Source organism: Petaurus breviceps, unplaced genomic scaffold (genome assembly GCF_028583685.1).
Source record: "Petaurus breviceps papuanus isolate PSGF00001 unplaced genomic scaffold, PetGlider_PUasm1.0 187, whole genome shotgun sequence".
NCBI lineage: Eukaryota > Metazoa > Chordata > Mammalia > Diprotodontia > Petauridae > Petaurus > Petaurus breviceps.
This window is the reverse complement of record NW_027185799.1, coordinates 14268275-14281137: the sequence shown is the minus strand read 5'-3', so window position 1 is coordinate 14281137 and position 12863 is coordinate 14268275. Positions and strand designations below refer to the sequence as shown.

Here is a 12863-nt window from a genome sequence, read left to right as displayed (position 1 = left end):
TGTGTGTGTGTGTGTGTGTGTGTGTGTGTGTGTGTGTGTGTGTGTGTAAAGTTGCCAGGAAATAGCAGGTAAGGTTATATCAGGTAACCAGGAATGGGTGTCTGTTGGCAGGAACAAGAGATTATGGAGCTTACATTGTTCTAGAGGGCAACTTTGAACACTCAAAAGGGCAATTTAGACTTTTGTCTTTTTCACTTGTTGCTGCCTGCATGTACCTGATCTCACTATCTCTCATCTTACCCATTTCCAGTTGTCAGGGCCTGTCAATTTTGCCTTTGTAACATCTCTTGAACACGCCCTTTTCTCTCCTCTGACACTGCCAACACCCTGGTGCAGTCCTGCATCTCTTCACACCCTCATTATTGCAATAGACTGCTGAGGGGTCTGCCTGCCTCAAGTCTTTCCCCACTCCAATCCAAATGATTTTCCTCAAATACAGATTTAATCATGTCATCCCCCTACTCAATAGATTCCATTGGTTTCCTATTGTATCCAGGAGAGAATACAAAATGATATGCTTGGAATTCAAAGCCCTTTATAACATAGAATTGCTTTTCCAATCTTCTCACACTTTACTCCCTGGCATGAACTAGTGACAATGGCCTCCTGGTTGTTCTACAACAAAATGCTCCATCTTTTGGCTTCCAGGTGCTCTCTCTGGCTGTCCCCTGTGTCTGGCTTCCCTGGCTTCCTTTAAGTCTCACCTAAAATCCCACCTTCTATAGTTCCTTCAGGCTTTTAATGATTTTCTGTTTGTCCTGTATATAACTTGCTTTATATTTATTGTTTGGTTGTTGTCTCCTCTGTTAGAATGTGAGCTTCTTGAGGGCAGGGACTGATTTTTACCTCTTTTTGTATCCCCAATGTTTAGCACAGGGTCTGGAACTTACTAGGTACTTCATGTTATTGATTGACTGATTTATAAAGTGTTGTAGCTGGTGCTGTCACAATCCCTCTTTCTAGGAGGCTTCCTTATCCCTCAGACACCATATCTGTATATACACTATTCTTAGAGTTATGAGCTAACTCAAGGGTGTGAAGATTTAAGAGTGAGCTCTCAAGAATGTTTCTTAGGCCTGTTATCTTCATTCTAACAGGTGGAATTAAACATGCTTAGTAGCACAGTAATTGAGCTATGGGCACTGTAACCTGGAAAGTGATGGAACTTTATAGCAATGGCTGGTGAAATAGAGTGACTCTTCCTGAAATTGGGGGATTTCTAAGTAGCCCTAACTGGAAGGCCAGAGTGCCGATGCCCAGGTGCTCAGAAAGTACCTTAGGCTTCTGCCTTCCAGTTTTCAAGGAGGGGGCAGCTGGATTTTAAGGCTTTGTCTGTCTGTCTGTCTCTCTATGCATATATAAATTACATATATTTATGTAAATCTCATCCATTAATGATCTGCTGATAATTTTATCAATAACTTATAGTTTATAGAGCATGTTGTAAGTTAGATAGAAGGATTTAGTTTTTCTAGGAAGTAGTTGAATACAAGTTCAAACGAGGCTATGAGTGTAGGAGGGCAAATACCATAATTGATGAGTAAGGACATGTTCTGGGTGGGTGTATGATGCAGTAATCCTAGAAAGGATAGCTATTCAGAATTCTGTCCAGTGAAAGGACATTTCCTGGGCAATAATAACTTTATTGTTACCTCTTCAACAGTGCTTAGTTCACTAATTGCTGCTTTTGAGAGTCTGGTTTATTCATTCCATCTGATTATTGGACTGGCTTAATATAATAATAGATAGATAACTCCTAATATTAAATTTAATGCAGAGTATTTACTTTTAGTGTGTAGTTATGCGCTCAAAAAGGCCATAAAGGTGGAATACTTTACAAAGTAGAAAGTGACAAATTTCTGATGAAGTAAGAGATTCAGAATGGTAGAAAGAGGGGGAATTTTTGTGAAAGTACCAAATTACTACTATGATTAAGCCCTATTCGTGGGTTGGGTACGACTATAATGAAATCTAGGGGATACTGCTGCCCAAGATTATGATGGAATTTGTAACAACAACAATAATAATTGTAATGATAATCATAGCATTTAAGTAGTATTTTAAGGTTTGCTAAGTACTTTACATATGTATTTGATATGTCAGCAATTTTGATATATAGCAAGAGCCCAGTGGGCTTCTCAGCTGGCTGATTTTTTCATTACGAGTACCATCTACCACTGTATGGGCTAATTTGTCAGAAGAGTTAGAACCTACTCTTTGCATGAACAGATAGACTCTATAGTGGGGAGAGAACTTCTTATACTGCTATGCTTTAAAAAGGAAGCCTGCCAATTTATCAGCTTACTCTGAAAATATGGGGAATATCAGTGTGCTGCTACTGAGGAGGCCAAGGAAGCTGTTGAGGTAGCCAATTAATCTTTTCCTTTTAGGATGATCATTTAAATCCAGAGGCTAGCATTTTAAGGTTAGAGAGCTCTAAGATCCATTTATTAAAATAGCCTCTCTTTGGATGGGTATCTGAACATAACGTTTTGCCATTTTGATCAGCTGCTTATGAGGAGGAAAAGCACCCTCTCCCTCTAATTTCCTGCTAGGGTCTGCAGTAACAGAAAGAGAAGGGATGGAGAATTTAAATTGTCATAGACCAGTTGAGGCCATTTACTTCCACTACTAGATACTAAGGGAGTATTGAGTTCCAAACTCTGATCTGTCCCAACAATTAGCCTGCAAAAAGATCTACCAAGAGATAAGAAGGCAGAAGCTTTCACTTTTTTTGGCTTGACATTTTCATGCATAGGAAGATCCGTCTATGTGTAAATATGAAAGAATTAATGAGCAAAGGTACTAAGATGGAAAAGCCAAGGGCAAATTGAGTAGCTAGACAGGAGTTAGGTGTACACAGATAGGTAATGAACAATGATGGATCTCATAAGCATTGAAACAGATCTTTTGAATGCTCCTCATTTTGAATGCTCCTCCGTACATTGTGGCCTTTTCTGACTCTATATTAGTGCCACTTGTGTCCATAGTTTTTTTGTCTGTGATTATTAGGTAGCACTGACATCATCTACAACAGCATCTATAATGTTTATTTTTTTAAATAAAATTTTTTATCCTTTCCTCTGCCTCTCATTTTGCAGCCTGGCTTCTGACCATGTCATTCAGCCAAAACTGCTCTTTCCAAAATGATTAATGATCTCTTAATCACCAGATCTAATGACCCTTTTTCCATCCTCATCCTTCTTTGACCTTTCTGTACTCTTTGATACTACCAATCACCTTCTTCTCTTTGATACTTTTTTCTCTAGGTTCTCATGACACTGCTCTCTTTTGACTGCTCCTCTGTCTTCTTTGGTGGACCTTCATCCTTTTCACACCAGCCAGTTGTAGGTATTTCACAGGGACACCAGACTCTTCTGGGCCTTCTCTTGTCTCAGTCTACTATTTCACTTGGAAGTCTCACCAGTCTCCATGGATTCAGTTTATCTCAATACAGATAATTCTCAAATCTGCTTATCCACACATTAACCTCTTTGTTGATCTCTAGTTTTGCATTTCTAATTGCCTGTTGGACATCTTGAACTGAATGTCTCATAGACATCATAAACTCAACCCACCTTAACCTCTCTGCGGACTTCTTGTCTTGTATCTTTAATTGCCTGTTAGACTTCTTGAACTGGATGTCTCATGGACATCATAAACTCAACATATCTAAAACTGAATTAATTATCTTCTCTCCCCACCCCACTCTCCTCTTCCTAATTTCCCTGTTGCTGTGGAGGGTACCACCATCTTCCCACTTGTTTAGGCTTACAACCCACATGTCATCCTCAACTTTTTTCACTCTCTTTTACCCTCCATTTACAATCAGTTATCAAATTCTATCATTTTCATCTTCATAACAGTACTCATATACACTCCTTTCTTTTCTTCAAAGTGGCATCAACTCCTGCCCCAAGTCTCTCCAATCCATTTTCCATTCAGCTGTCAAATTGGTTTTCCTGAAATGGAAGTCAGACCATGTCACTGTCTTATTCCATAAAATTTAGTGGTTTCTTATTACCTCCAGGATCAAGTATAAAATCTGTTTGGCTTTTAAAGTTCTTTATAACCTGTGGCCACCCTCATCTCCCCGAGTTTCTTTACTCTCCTTCATTTAATCTGTGAACCAATGACTTTGCTATTGTGATCCTTGCTATTCCTTACACACAGCACCCCATCTCCCAACTCAGAGCATTTTTCCCATGCCTAGAGCTCTCTCCCTCTTTTTCTCTACTTTTTGGGTTCCTTGGCTTCTTTCAGGTGTCAGCTAAAGTCCCTTCTCTCACCTTCTGCAAGAAACTTTTTCCTAGTCCCCTTTAGTTTTAGTGCCTTCCCTTTGAGACGCTCCTTGGTTTATACAGTATATGTCTTGTTTGTACCTAATTATTTGCATATTGTCTTCTCTATTAGATTGTGAACTTCTTGAGAACAGTTTTTGGTTTTCCTTGTATCTCCAGTTCTTAGCCCAGTGCCTGGCACTGGGATGAAGAATTTAAGTTGCCATAGACCAATTGAGGCCAGGCCATCCTATTCTCAATCCATTTTATTGTGATGTATATAACATTGTAACTTCATTGTGATTATTCTGGGTGTGTGCTAAGTGTCTGAGCCTGGATTCGATCCCAGGTTATCCCGACTCTGGGGCCGGTGCTCTTACTCACTGTGCTACCTGGCTGCCCCAGGAAGAGACTTTTCATGGGATCTTTGGGCCTTATTTGAGGGAGGGACAGAAACTTGTATTCCCAGAACTTAGCAAGTAATAGGTATTTAATTAATTAATATCTTTTGAATTGTTGAAGAAAATGTGACTCAGAAAGGGGATTAAGACTTGAATCCAAGTCTTCTAATTCCAAATTCAGTATACTTACCATAAGATTACACTTCATAATAGATTAAATAGAACTACCCAATTTTCCTACTCCTCCCTTGTTCCCTAGCTGATTCTTTTTTTGGGGTGGTGAGGGGAAAGGTAGGGCAGTTGGGGTTAACTGACCTGCCCAGGGTCACACAGCTAGTGTGTGTTTGTGTGTGTGTGTGTGGGTGTATGTGTATGTGTATGTGTATGTGTATGTGTTAAGTGTCTGAGGCCGGATTTGAACTCAAGTCCTTATGACTCCAGGACCCGTGCTCTATTTACTGTGCCACCTAGCTGTCCCATGGGACAGCTGATTCTAATAATAGTTGTTTTTACCTCTCCCCTTCCCCCACCAATTCTCTCTCCCAATGTAACCTGGACTCTACTAGTAGAAGAATCTTGTTTCTGATAAATGGGCTTTCATTTGATCATTCCTAAAACTAGGACTCTACATCATTTCTTGGCTACCAATATATGGCAGGAAAATATCTATACTCCTTGCTTTCCAGTTCACTTTTTGGATGGTCATCCCCTTTAGAAGGTAAGCTTTTGGGGAACAGGAAATATCTTAGTTGCTTGTATTTATATCCCAATAATTTAACACAGTGACTGGCATTTAATAAGTGCTTAGTATAAGCTATCCATCTATTTACCCACCCTACCCATCTATCTAGCTACCTACCAATCTATCTTTCTATTATATACCTATTATATGTCAAGCACTGTGACTGATGCGAGGGGATACAGAGAAAACAGGAGTTGCTGCCCTCACAGAGCTTTCATCCTTTTGGAGAAAAGTCACCTGTACACAGATAAGCAAACATAAAATATACACCAATGAAAACACAGTAATGAGTGGGGGAGTAGAGACAGGGCACTGAAAACTAAAAAAAACATGAAGAGGTCTGCAGGAAGAACTTGAGCCCTACAGGACATCTGTGAGGCGGAAGGAAGGAGGGAATGTAAGCCAGAGCTGGAAAAGGAAAAGCTATATGAAGATATAAATGGTATAGGCAATATAAATTACCTATAAAATGTATGCTCTTAGAATCATTATATCTGAGTATAAATAATTATAACAGATAGGAGGTGAGCAGAGTGAAGTAAAGTCTAGAGGCAGAGTTTGAGGAAATTTTGAAGTGAGAGATAGTACCATATATAAAATACTGTTGCCTGGATGTATCTGAGGCCTGACAGAAAGGTGGCACTTGACCTGAAATTTGAAGGAAGATAAATATTCAGAAGGATTAAGAAGAGGAAAAAATGTATGATCTTAGTAGAAAGTGTTTTTTGTTTAAAAACTCGTTTAATCGTTTTATGATTTGAAAAGAAGATAGAATATATTAATGAGCACACATATGCTCTCTCTGTATGTATCTCTATATATAATCTTTTAATTTTTAGTTTTCAGTGAATTTTAAGAAGTACAAAAGAAATAAGCATTATATACAATATTTATGAGGATAATAAAATATTTAAAACTAAAAAGCAGTTTACTTGTTTTATGTTTCCACAAACCTATTTTTAGTAGTATATAATAAATGACTTTTTGTTAGGGACTCATAAACCTTTATCTCCTTCTCAAACTATCCCCTCCTATTTCACCATTCTGACTTTCTTGATCCTTGTTCCTAAAGATCAGTTGTGCAGGACATACAGGTGTTAGCACAGCTGGCTTGCTGATGACAACTCTGTCCATATAGCTGTCTAGTGTGTCATCACTCATATTGTTCAGTGTCATTCTGACCTAGCCAAGCTAAAAATGGTACTTGAGCTCAAGAGGGATTTAAAAACCTTGACAAACTAAAGATAAGACATTGCAGACTGTTATATGCACGTGCTTAACTGTTTCTAGCTTAAAAACTCTAAATGACTAATTTAAGACTACATCTGTCTTCTTCACTTGGAACAATTTACCTTAATAAAGGAGATATAATTTTGTAGGGGACTGTGCCATCAGTTAATACAGTTGATAGTCTTTTCTGTCTTGGAAATTTTTCTTTTTGTAGATCAAGGTCATTAAACTCCATTTTGGGAATTTACTCCATTGAACATATTCTGTAACTAAAACATAGCTTTAAAACAATGATCAGTACTTTAAAGAAATGTCTTGATCAAGTTATGATATTTTCTAGTTTAATAGTTGCAAGGTTGGGGGCCAATTCATATAATAGGAATACATTCCTGATTTAAAGACCTCATAGTTTGGGGAATTTCCAAAATCAATTTTTGACAATTATGTGAAAATGATTATTATGTAAGTGGTTACTTTTTCAGTTATTTATGTAATGTGTGTGTTTTTCTGTATATATGTATGCATTTATTTGTGCAAAATGTGTGGGGGAAAACATTACAAATTTAACTACTGTTAAAACTTGGACTGTGATTTTTTTTGTCCCTATTTATACTTTTCAAATTAATCTTGTGATTTAAAAAACAATCAGCATTTCAAAATGTCAATTAAATAGCATTTCATTAGAGAACTGTTTTTATGGAATTTTTAAAGTCTTAATTTTATGTCATAAACCTAGGGATGCAAGCTGTTAAACAAATATTATTATCACTATTTTAAAGGTAAAGAAACTGAGGTAGAAAGAACTTAAATAAGTTGTTTTGTTATTAATTAAGGACTGTTTGCCTTGGTTTGTCTAGTGAGGGCATCACTAATACACTGGAAAGATTACTAGGCTCTTTAACTAAGTTGGACAAGTCACTTAATTTCTTGAAATCTGTATGTATCTGTGTCTATAAAATGAAGATAACTAAACCTCAATGAAAAGGTTGTCCTAAGACTCAAAGGAAATAATGCGTATGAACATACTTTGAGAAGTCTAAAGCTTCACAAATACAGAATAAAAATTCATCATTATACCTAATTATTTCATAAGCATTTTTGTTACTAGCTAATGAAATTACAGGGTGTACTTTATTCTTCCTCCCTTTTTTCCATTTTACTATCAGGATAACTCAGAAATCCACAGGATGGGACAATGTTTCTCATTTTGGCTTATAAGAGAGAACCATCTTGGGGTACCCTCCAGGTTTCTCATCCATTACTGCACCTACTTGCCTCACTGCACCTCCTTTAGCCCAGGTTGGGTTTCTCTCTGACTTCTAGCACTTGAGGAAAAAAGAGATCTTTAGGAGAGGAATGATAAGGATATAAAGACCAATAACCACTGAGATAATTTAAAACTCTCTAAAGTATTCTTTTGGACCCTTTTGTTAGATATTCATAGATACGAATTTGGATTTTGACCTGAGATTGGGAACCAATTCTCTGTAATGTTCCCATTCCTCATTTTAAAAGATGAAAAAATTAGCTGGGCCTACCTGTATTATCCAGGGCAAATTTGTGGAGCATGAAAGTGATATATAAATGAAAGTTACTATTGTAGTGTAGTACTAATAGTATTCTCCACAAATGGGTTTCAGTGACTTGGAGCCATACAGTAGTAATATTAGATATCCAGCACTTTAAACAAATAAGAAGGGGAAGGGAATTCAGGAGTTTATTTTCACATTTGTATGGGAATTTTAAAAATTTGAAGCTCTAAAAAGAGAACTAAAAAGTATCCATGAAGCATTAGTACCATTATGTTGAAAGGATCATATATTTAGAGGTAAAAAGCATCTTAGTGACCATTGAGGGAAAACAATTAGATGACTTTTGCGGTAGGTATGATTAGGCTGTGAGCTAGGTAAGTGGAGAGAAAGTGATAGATGCAAAAGATGTTTACTTAGTCTTTATGAGGTGTCTCAGTCTTTACAGGTCATACCTGTTTACTGTAAGTGTTCCCCAAGGTACTTTTCTCTTATTTCTCTGTGTTATTTCACTTGGTGATCTTATCAGCTCCCATGGATTCAATTTTCAATTCTCTACAGACAATTCTTATATATATTTCGATTATCTAGCCTTATCCTCTGTCCTGACTTCTAGGTTCACATCTCCAACTGATTATTGGATAATTGGAACTGGAAATCTTACAGGAATTTTAAACTCAACTTGTTCAAAACTGAACTCATTATCTTTTCTCCAGACTTCCTTCTCTTCCTAACTTCCTTGTTATTATCAAGGATACTACCATTCTCCCAGTCACCTAGGCTTGAAATCCATTGTCAGTTCTGTTGCCAAGTCCTGTTTATTGTGCCTTTGTAACATCTTTTGGACACATCCCTTTCTCTCTTTTGATGCCATCACTACCTTGGCACAGGTCCTCATCACACCATGTGGAGACTATTGTAATTGAATAGTCTGGTTGGTTTCCATGCTTCATCTCTTACCCTCTCCAGTACTTTCTCCGTTCAGATATCAAAGTGATCTTCCTAAAGTTCAGATCTGACCATGTCACCCCTCTTCTCTTTTCTCCCCCCCCTCCAAATCAGTAAACTTCGGTGACTCCTTATTAGCTAGAGAATTAGTAAAATTCTGTTTGACTTTTATAGCCCTTTATAACCTGCCCCTTTTCAACTTTTCTGGTCTTTGTACACCTTACTCCCACTCTATATTCTCATGAGTTCCAATGACATTGAACTCCTTGCTATTCCTCATACATTACAATATTCTGACTCAGTACATTTTTACAGGTTGTTCTACTTGCCTGCAATTTTGTCCCTCCTCTACCTCCTGGCTTCCCTGATATCCTTAAAGTCCCAGCCAAAATCTCACCTTCTAAAATAAACTTTTCCTGATCCACTTTAAGGATAGTGACTTCCCTTTTAGATCATTTCCAATTTATCCTGTATAGATCTTGTTTACACATTGTTGTTTTCATATTGTCTCATGTATTAGACTGAAAGCTCCTTGAAGGTAGGAACTGTGTCTCTGCCATTCTTGGTATTACCAGACTCAGCATAGTGCTTTTCTTTTTTTTTTTTTTTATGACTCACCATTTTCTTTATTTGTACAAAATAGTGAATAATCATACCCTGGCTAGGAAAAAAGGGAGTTTTAGCTTTAAACAAGTCCTTCTGTTCTGAAGCATCTATTTTGAAGGCTTGGGACCAGCAGCTTTAGCCCCAGCATCTTTGGGTTTGGACTCGGCAGGCTTAGCAGCCTTAGAATCAGACTTGGCTGCCTTGGGATCGGACTTGGCAGCCTTGGAATCAGACTTGGCGACCTTGGGGTCAGACTTGGTGGCCTTAGCATCAGATTTGGTGGCCTTGGGGCCAGATTTGGTAGTCTTGGGATCTGACTTACTGACCTTGGTGGCAGACTTGGCAGCCTTGGGGTCAGTGGGCTTGGTAGACTTGGGGTCAGTGGTTCTGGCAACCTTAGAGTCAGGCTTTGTGATCCTGGATCCTTTGTGATACGCTTGGTAGCCATCTTGTGGCCAGCACGCCGGGCGCTGGCCTTGGGGATCTTGTGCCTGAGGAGCTTGGCTTTGGAGGCCTTGGTGCTCAGGGCCTTGATGGCCACTGCTCGGGCCTTGATGGCTTTGGCGTTGTTGGCCTGCATCTTCTTCAGCCCCTTCTTATTGTGTTTCTTGGCAAAGCGCATGTTTCTCAGAAGCTTGGGGTCAACCCCTTTCAGAGACTCGTATCTCTGTGACCTAGGTTTCTTGATGCCATTTCTGTGCCATTTTCGTGGTTGGTTGTGAGTGGTATGGTTCTTAGACTTAGCCATCTTTACACCGCAGCCTGCGCTAACAGACACTCCACCGACCGGAAGAGGCCAAAGGGAGAGAGCAGCATAGTGCTTTTCACATAATAGATCTATAACAAACACTTATTGACTTACCTTGGTAGAGACAGAATTTACAACATAGCAACTGATTGCATTGTCAAATGAGCAGAGTGGAATCGTGTTGTTTTCATTTTTCAGTCAATTGTGTGATGATTCTACATGGAAAAATGATAATTGTAACTTATGAAACTTTTCTCAGTATGAGAATAGTTTAAAGGAATATAAATGTATATATATATATGTATAGATACATATATGTCTATATAGGAGGGTATATGGGCATATGAATACATATGTGAATATGTGTATATATGTGTACAGGTATACATAGAAGGCACAGGACCAATTGAATAGGAAGGGATGATACTTAAAAGGTGAAATTGAGAGGTGAGAGAGGAATATAATGAGAGGAGATGGGGAGAGACAGAATGGGGTAAATTATCTCATATAGAAGAGGTAAGGGAAAGCTGTTACAATGGAGGGGAAGAACAGGAAGGCAAAAGGGAATGGGTCAACCTTACTCATTGAATTTGGCTTAGGGAGGGAATAACATACACACTAAATTGGTTATCTCACCCTACAGGAGAGTAGGAGGGAAAGGGATGAGAGGGGGGATGATGGAGGGGAGGGCAGGTTGGGGGGGAGGGAAATTAGAAGCACACACTTTTGAAAAGGGACAGAGTCAAAGTAGAGAACAGAACAAGTGGAGGGCTGGATAAGATGGAGGGAAATATAGTCAGTCTTTCACAATATATCCACTATGGAAATGTTTTGCATAGCTACACGTGTATAGCCTATATTAAATTGCCTATCTTCTCAGTAAGAGTGGGTGACGAGGGAGGAAGGGAAAGAATCTGGAATTCAAAGTTTTAAAATCAAATGTTTAAAAAAGTATGTCATTCTGTGAAATCATGTGTAGAAAAAGTGTTCATATCCTATTCAGGATATGAACAGATTCATAGAATTCATAGATAGACTATTCTTATGTAGATAGAAAAGTAGGCTGAAAGTTATTGATATACACTTAGTCACTTTTTTTTTTTTGGTAAAAATAAGGTCCAAGATTTTTTTTCTTGGCCTTTGGTATCTTCCTCTCCTTCATATGTCTTAGGGATCAGTCTCTTAATGCACTCAAAATTGTGCATCTCCCTCATAGACCTTTGTTTACTCAAGCTACTTTTCCTGTCTTTTTTTCTTGAGTATCATATTTTCCTCAAGAAGCAGATATGGAGTTATGATATCATATCCCAAATGTGGCAGCTCTAATAGAGAAGAGTTTCTTGAAATCTTTAAAGATCTTTTGCATCTTTTAAAAAAATCTTAAAAAAATTTATTTTAGACTCAAATTCCAGAACACAAATACAGAATAGAGAAAAGAAACAAAAACATATCATAAACTTAAATATTGAAACTACAGTACAAAGTTAGAAAGAAAAAAAAGCATGTTGTGTGCATAGCAGAACATGAGAGGATTCTAAATATGTAACAATAAATTTTCATTTCAGGAAAGCCTGTATGATAAATGATGCTTGTGTTGAGAATTGTCGATCTTTTCTTTGCTTCCTTGTGAGTTTTCTTTTGTTGTATTCTGTGCACTTTTTAAATTTGTTCTTTTTTCCCCTCTCCCCAACCCTCCAGAAGGCTACAATAAAATTTAGATGTTTCTCTATAGCAATAAATATACATATATATACATATGTACATACACATATAGACATATACTTTCCCAAGCATATTCTGCTCCTGATCTTTGTTTTTATGTTTGTGCATATCTCTTATTTCCTATCCCTTCTGCCTCCTCTACCCACTACATTGCCCTCCTTTTGTTTGCCTCCCTCCCTCCAAAGATCCCTTCCCTATCCTCTGATTCCCATAAATCTAAACACCCTTCTATACCCACCTTTTACTTATTCCTTTCCTCTCCTCTCTAAAGATCCCTCTCTTGTCCTCTCCCCCCCATACCCCTACCATTTTATTTCTCCTGAATTTAGAAGACTTTTATATTCTTCTATGTACACACACACACACACACACACACACACACACACAGTTCCCTCTTAAACCCATTTCTGATGAAAGTAGGTCACCAGAATTACCAGCCCTCCTCTCCCAACTAATTTCTCTGTATCCATTCTTCCTCTTACACCTCATTTGTATAAAATAATTGCCCTTTCTAGCCATTCCTAAATGGTTTTACTTTTAAATTTCATATCATACTCAGGTTTACCCCAGTCTTTTTTATTAGCTACCCAATTATTAATAAGAATCTTAGGCATACATTTTACACACACACACACACACACACACACACACACACAC

General features: G+C 37.9%; 1 protein-coding gene and 1 pseudogene across 1 annotated transcript in view; one reads left to right on the top strand and one right to left on the bottom strand.

The window, feature by feature from the left end:
• The window catches only part of CCDC171 (coiled-coil domain containing 171), a 555758-nt gene that overhangs the window by 371347 nt on the left and 171548 nt on the right, over window positions 1-12863 (top strand). The window lies entirely within an intron of this gene.
• LOC138163109 (large ribosomal subunit protein eL29 pseudogene) lies at window positions 9720-10547 on the bottom strand (annotated as a pseudogene).